At 34.6% G+C, this 7,399-nt stretch overlaps 1 long non-coding RNA gene across 1 annotated transcript; it reads left to right on the top strand.

The window, feature by feature from the left end:
• Positions 1-302: 302 nt before the first annotated feature.
• Positions 303-2,751, top strand: LOC147512890 (uncharacterized). Its single transcript, XR_015217294.1, has 3 exons — positions 303-443; positions 1,784-1,980; positions 2,331-2,751. It is a non-coding gene; the product is annotated as an uncharacterized LOC147512890 (long non-coding RNA).
• Positions 2,752-7,399: the final 4,648 nt, after the last annotated feature.

The following is a 7,399-nucleotide window of genomic DNA, read 5'->3' as shown; positions in this document are numbered from 1 at the left end:
TTTCTATTTGGATTTCTAGCAAAGTATGATTAATGTAACCCCGCTGCCCTCCTCTTACGCTCTCTCACTGATTTAAGTTTATTTTCTTCCCTAGATTCACAATGCTTGCCCTCTTCCGTAGAATGAGTTCCTAGACAAGGTCATCCGGAGCAACATTTTACAATCACGAGATTTCAACGAAGCAATCTGTGCTTTATTACCATTTCTCTTCACCAACATTTACACTTCCGACACTTCCGCTTTTTTAAATCTCATATTGTGGAAATTATTCTATGCATAAACTTAGACTGCAATAGAAGTTATTTGTTTAGGCTTAAATATATAATATTTCAAATCTATGTTAGCTAGGTATTTCCTTCAACGATATGGAATCGTCTTTTGATAGTAGGAAGAAGCAAGGTTTGATGGAATTCCACAACTGTTCTTTCTCTTGGTTGCAATTGGTAAATTTCTATATATTTCTCTTTTGTTGATGTTTTCTTATGGTAATATATATTTTATTTGATGGACGTCTATTTTGTGGATGTGTGTTATATGTTTTTCATTTTGAAACTTCTACATGTAGAATGCACTAAGGTCTCAGGACACAGAGATGCTAGCCGTTTTACTCTAATGTGGACACGTAAGATTTAACAAAAGTTTGGAAGAAAAAAAGAAATTCCACGCCCTCTTTTCTTAATTTCAATTGTTCCCAAGTAATAATAACCCAAAAAAATAAAAAAACAAACCTTTCTTCAAAACAAACCCGAAACCTCAAAACTCTCTATTTTTCTCTCAAAACATCTAACATCTAGCATCTCTCTCACTCGAGCTCCATTTTTCTTCTTCGGCATCTTCTACGTGAATTCTATGTGCTTCTTTCAACCAAGATAATAGGTAATTAATAATTAACATATTATTATGTATTGACTGAATAGGGTATCGTATTGATTGAATTGTTGTTTTTATTTGGAAAAATTGATCATTGGGGTTTTATTATGAAACTAGAAGGCGTTGTTGTCAAAGAGATAACTCAAATTTTATCATTCAATTTTTAATTATTAATTTGCATGCTTTTTATTTTATTTTTTTGTTACTAGCTGTTGGAGCATTTAGTATTTTAGATGGCACAGTAACACTTACAATATATTACTTTGTTAGCAAGTTCTTCGTCTAGAGAGTTGTGCCGAGTTTCCCATAATGGCGTTTGCTTGCATTGGAAATGCTATTAGATTAGAAGAAATAAAGATATCGCCGCCTCTCCTTGACCGATTAACACCGAAAACCGATATTGACTTCCCTTAGAATTAAAAACAGCCCCGGCTATTGCTCTTCTCTGTTAGGAAACCGATACTTAAGAATTTGATGATTAATTAGGATCCAACTATAACCCAGAAAGAATTCCGATTGGCGTATAATAACTTACCCAAAACAAAAACCCTTCTTAAAAAATCCGCGATTGATCTTCTCTTCAGCACTTTCTTCCTGATCGAAAGGATTTTGTCACACTATCTATTGTTGATCGAAAATATGAGATTTCTTTTATGAACTTTAAGGCTGTCAGTAGCATGTCTTTGACCTTGATGATATGCACAATGGGCATTCGGATTATACCACCTAGGCAAAGGATAAGGAATAGGCATGTGCTCCAACAAAGTTAGCAACCCCTTTCGAGGAGTTGAGGTAGAATTACACTCATTGGTTGATTGAGGGGAGTGAAATTCCTCCCGGGTCTAACATGATTTTTATTTGGGACTTGAGCTGGTGGGTTACCAGGTTGACCATTGACTTTGTGGAATAGCAGGGGAGGCATAGTTTGAAAGAAAAGAAGAGGGAGAGATGGAAGGGCGACTTATAAGCTTCAGGTGAAGTTGCACAAGGTCAATCCCGTGATTGGCCTGTGATAGTTCATAGCTCTTATTATGCCCTCCTCACTCATTCAGACTTGCCGCCTTGAAGGCGCATACACATGTTAAGGTTCTAAGCGATATTCTTCTCCAGGTAATTTCAAAGTTCTTTTTTTAGGTAAAATAGTTGCCGATTAGTAAGACCTAATAAGAAGGGTTTTGAAGAGAATGCTTATTTTGCTCTTGATTACCATAGGGTGGATATATATATAAACACACATCAATCCTTACTATTTGTACAAGACATTTTTGTCAAATACACCAAGTCCAAGCCAATAATTTGATGTTATATGTTCAAGTCCTCTATATACCTATTGTGAAATTAATAGTGTTGGAATCCACTATTATCTGTGGAATTTTCTACTTTTGCTCTAATATTGAATTTTTTTTTTACTCCGATTGTACTTTACTTTTTTTAAGTGTTCTTTCATTGAATGTCCTCAGATTTCAAAATTACGACATTCCTTTGCATGGTTAGTAATTTCCAGACATTATTCGAAGGACCTCTTGGTTTACGGTAATCAACAGTCACTACTTTATTGTTCTTCAACAGTGAGTAAACCAGCTCTTACTATACTGATTTAGTGTCATTACTATACTAATGTGACGATGTATTTTAAGTTTGATTTTAACTTTTTAAGCAATTTTGTAATCTTTGTCTCCTCTTTGACTTTAAATTGATAATTCAGTAATTAACCATAATCATTAAAAAAATTCAGGTGGGACTTGGACACTTGGTACATATCTTAATTGTTGTACCTTCTATTAGTCGGAGATTTTAAATTACTGAAACTGAATTGTTCAAAAATAATGTACCTGGTGACATATTGTTGATGCCATTTTACTATATATAATCTATTGTGCAGACCTACTAGCACAAGTAATGCTACTGAGACCTTAAAGGAATGGGGAGATATGGGGGTAGCGCAACTATCATGAGTATTGTGGAAACAAAATGGTGGAATCTTTTAACTTACGAAGAGAGTTTAGATTGAAAATCAGTATCTCAATAGTTAACTGTTATTTTTGGGCTTAGTCATGCATGGGAAACATAATGATGAGATTAACTTAATCCTGCTGGAGTTCATAGCCACAACATTTTAATCAAAGGATTTAATTGAAAGAATTTGTCAGGTGGAAATTGATTTCAAGGATCTTATTAAGTACTACAATGATGAAGACTAGCGGCGGGTTTAAAACGTTCTTTTGTTCGCGATAACTTGACTTTGAAAGGTACATGTATGACATGGCTCATGGAATTTGCAGATAAATAGGCTCACAGGAATTGGCACCCCCCGCACTCAAGCATGACTTCTTAGAACATCTTCATCTTTTGTTATTGCAAGCTCAGTGACTTAGATGGTGTCTAGATTTTTTTTGAATTCATCTCTATTTATGTCTACCGTTTCTGTTGTGTTTGTGTGTGTGTGAGTGCAGCCAAAATTTGGGAATCTTTCTCACAATGAACTAAAGATTTTATCTTTGTAATATATTATATTTTGTCACCGTAATGAATATTATTTTATTATTATTTATTTTTCGAATGCAAGTTTGTGCAACCAGCAATTTGGATAGTGGTGTTAGCCACATAGGCACACAGTATCCAAAAAGGTTGAAACAACAATAGTACAGGAAACAAGACAAGTATTGGATTAATAATCATAGTCATATATCTATGTACATATGAATTTGGTTAGGTACGGTTCATTCAAACTTTTTATTTTAATTAGTACAAGTATGTGTTACAAGTTATTCTAATATTTTAGCAAAATTGATTTATTGTCGAGGGATTTGGGGATAATGTTATCTGTGTGTTGGGAAAAATATTAAATAGGGCCGTGTGAGTATTAGGATAAAATATTTCACCACATTGAGGTGCATGAAGGGCACTACGTGAGGTGCATGAAGGGCACTACATCTTCAGCTCAAAATTACTTCTGTGTTTATAATGGTATTCGTATTTTTAATTTATTTTTTTTTATATTTATATTGGAATGCCTTGCTATGTATTTTGGTATGAGTTGTATCAATTCATCACAATGCTTGATTATAAGTTAGTGATTTTTTTCAAATGTTATATAGTTTTACACTTTGGTAATCCTGAAGTTTCAAAATGGTACGGACAAGAATTCAAGCAATATAATTAAACTTATTATATCTAACCAATAAAAAATATTTTACTCCTACCTACCAAATGTAATGGCAACTACGACTATATAGTGTTTGTCTTTTAGCTATTTACAAAGTTCTTGAAAATTGCTTTCAATTGAATATTTGCTTTGAGTCGAGTAAAAATTACCAAAAAAATATAATTTACATATCTCATACATAGCTTTGCATTATTATAATTGTTTTTTCAAAATAAAAAATAATCATATAACAACACCCGTTTGTAGGACGGGTTCGAAAACTAGTTAGCTATAAAAGAAAAACAAACAATTAAGTTGGTTTTGCCCATATGCAACATTATTACCCTTTGGACATATGCAACTTTTGTTACCCTTTTGGACATACTATCAACATTATGCAAAATATATTCAACTGCATAGAAGAACTTTTTTAATTCCGAATGACGGTTTTGCCCATATTTTGGTCATTGTGAGAATGTAATATAACTAAGTTGGTTTTAACTTATTTTGTTAACTACTTAATGAAGTGTTTATTACCACTCAAACATTCCACACACATCTTGTTTGTTGTTGTGTTGTTATTATGATTAGTGACGAATGTTTTTTTAGACTTAATTTTGCTTTAGAAAAAATTCGCTCCTACGTGTTTAGGAGTGAAAATTCTCCTAAGCACATCTCCACCACATATTTGTCCACCATATTTTCAACTACTAATTAACTCTAGCTAATGAAAATCTAAACAAAGATTTATCTAATTATCTCTCCAAAACAATTTTTTTTCTACAAATCTTTATTTTTTCAACAAAAGAAAAATGTTCTAGGTGAGACCATGAGACTCAAAATATATTCTTCTATCCCTCATTTTTCAGCTTTGGCGGAAAAAAACAAAAAATACAAAAACCCTTATAAAATAAAATAAAATTTTCACTAACATTCATGTAAAAAAACCCAAAAAAAGTTACAAATTCTAGTTTCATTGGCTATTAATATCATCAATATTTTTGTTTGTAATAAAGATGCAATGTGTAATTGCGTTTACATTAATAAACTTTTTAATAATTATAATAGACTTGAAGAGTTTTTCCTATTGATAATTATTAATGTTGGCAGCCAAAGTTTAAAGAAGGGGGAAAGAGACGAAGTGAATACATATGACTATACGAGGGAAAATTTACGAATTTATTTGTGATTTTTTCATTTTGTGGATAAAAAATGAAAATGAAATCCATTAATCTATGGGGGAAAAAACATTAGATTGGTGCCCATCCATCTCTAGAAAAAAAAAATCACTTCACCAGCTCTGTACTTACACTAATACCCATTCCCATCTAAACTTTGTTTGCCAAGAACGTTGACAAGTATATAAGTAGATAACAATGGCCTTAGCATTCACCTAAACTAACTTATAACTTCTTTACATATGTGAATTGTCGAAGAGGACACTGCTACTATAGGACAAAATCGGAGGGAAATGAATGAAATGGGGACAAAGTTACTGTAGCAATTTGCTTTTTTACTGTAGCAACTATGGATAATCCAAAAAAACCCTATGATTTGGAGCCAGAATTACCCAACATAAATGATAATGAGGACGGAGAGTTGATAGCAAAAGCATTTGAGCAAAAGTATGGCCATGGTTCGCTGGAAATATTTATGAGGAACTGAATGCATAAAATTCACAAAGATCTATTAGTGCAAACTGAAGAAGAGGAGCATGTTAGCTTAGATGTGACCAACACAGATAAGTTGGCGACTAAACAGCAACCCAAATCTTCCTATGCAGATATAGCGAAGACCAAATCTTCCTCTGAAAGCATCCAAACACCTCTTGACCTACAAGGTAGCATCTTTTGCCCTTCGGGTTTCTTGGATGGAAAATCAAATACGATCCCAGAGAAAGGCCTAGTGAATGCTTCACTAAATGCTACAAGGAGCACCACTGATACAGACGAAGTACAAGGCACTCAGAGCAATGATGTACATGCCTAGAAATCATATGCAAATGTTACCAGGGCGACTTATGGTCGAGATGTTGATACAGCAACACTCCCAACTTCCGGACGTCAAGGTGAGTACCCTACCATCTCGATCCAAGCTGATAATGTGGATAAGGGTTTTGGAATATTGTAAAATGGGGCTGGTAGGTAGGCTTGATATGTCTAAACTTAATATGAAAGATGTGAACGAGAAGGTAAAAGAACTCTGGAAACCAAAAAGTTAGTGGTAGGCTACACCACTTGGAAGGGGGTATATAATGTTTCGTTTCGCTGATGAAATAGACTACCTACGGGTTTGAACACAAGGAACTTGGGTGTTCGATTCTCAAATCCTTAGATTGAGTAAATGGACCCCAAATTTCTCCACAAACAAGGAGAATCATTTGAATGCCCTTGTTTGGGTAAGATTTCCAGAACTCAGTCTTGAATATTGGGAGCTTAAGACATTGTTTTCACTGGGGAGAGCTGTTGGGAGACCTATCCAAACAAATGAGAACACAGCAAAAAGAAAATTAGGATACTATGCCAGTGTTCAAGTTGATGTGGATTTAACTCAGAAAATCCCAGAAAAGATTTGGGTTGAAGTTGCAGGCAGAGACATTAAATTCTGGCAGAAAGTGGAAACAGGCAAACTCCCTAAGTTCTGCAATCATTGCAAACGAGTAGGTCACTTGGTGACGGAATGTAGAATCCTGAAAGAAGAATTGAACAAGAACAAGGAGAAAGAACTGGTTGTGAGCACTGAGAATGCCAACACTGGCATGTCTAAGAGACAACGAAAGAAGCAAATGAGGAAAAATAAGGATACAATTATTTCAAATGTTGGGGAGAGCACAACCAAGGAGCAAGGGCAAACCAGTGATGGTGAGATTTTGAAATAGAAAGATATGGTTAATGAAGTTGATCTAAATGAAGGCATAGTTGAAGTTCACACTTCAGCACCCATACAGAATCAGGAGGAATCACCAAGTGTACTGAATGAGGAACATGTTGAGACTCAATGAGTTTCAGCAAGTATTGAAGCACAATGTATAAATACATCCCAGAAGCAGAATCAGGAGGGTATAGAAGTACAAGAATAAATTCTACCTACTGAGATCCATGTACCTGAGGAACAGATGGTATGTTGTATTAATGACAATTCACCCCCACAAGTTGTTGTTGAACCTCTGCAAGTAAGCAACAACTTTTCTGTGTTGGAATTGGAAGAGGTTTTGGAAGCTGAGAAGCAGAATCCTCCGATAAGGATGTCTGAGAGAACAATTAAACCCACAGTAAAAGCCAAAGATATGCAACACACAAGAAGAAGAGTAAGGGACCAAACTCTGCTCAATCCTCGGGTGTGAAAGTATCAGACAAGGTGCAAGGTAGTTCTTCCCACCAAATT

Source organism: Coptis chinensis, chromosome 3 (genome assembly GCF_015680905.1).
Source record: "Coptis chinensis isolate HL-2020 chromosome 3, ASM1568090v1, whole genome shotgun sequence".
Taxonomy (NCBI): domain Eukaryota; kingdom Viridiplantae; phylum Streptophyta; class Magnoliopsida; order Ranunculales; family Ranunculaceae; genus Coptis; species Coptis chinensis.
Note: the sequence above shows the minus strand (reverse complement) of the source record. Positions and strands in the feature narration are given on the sequence as shown.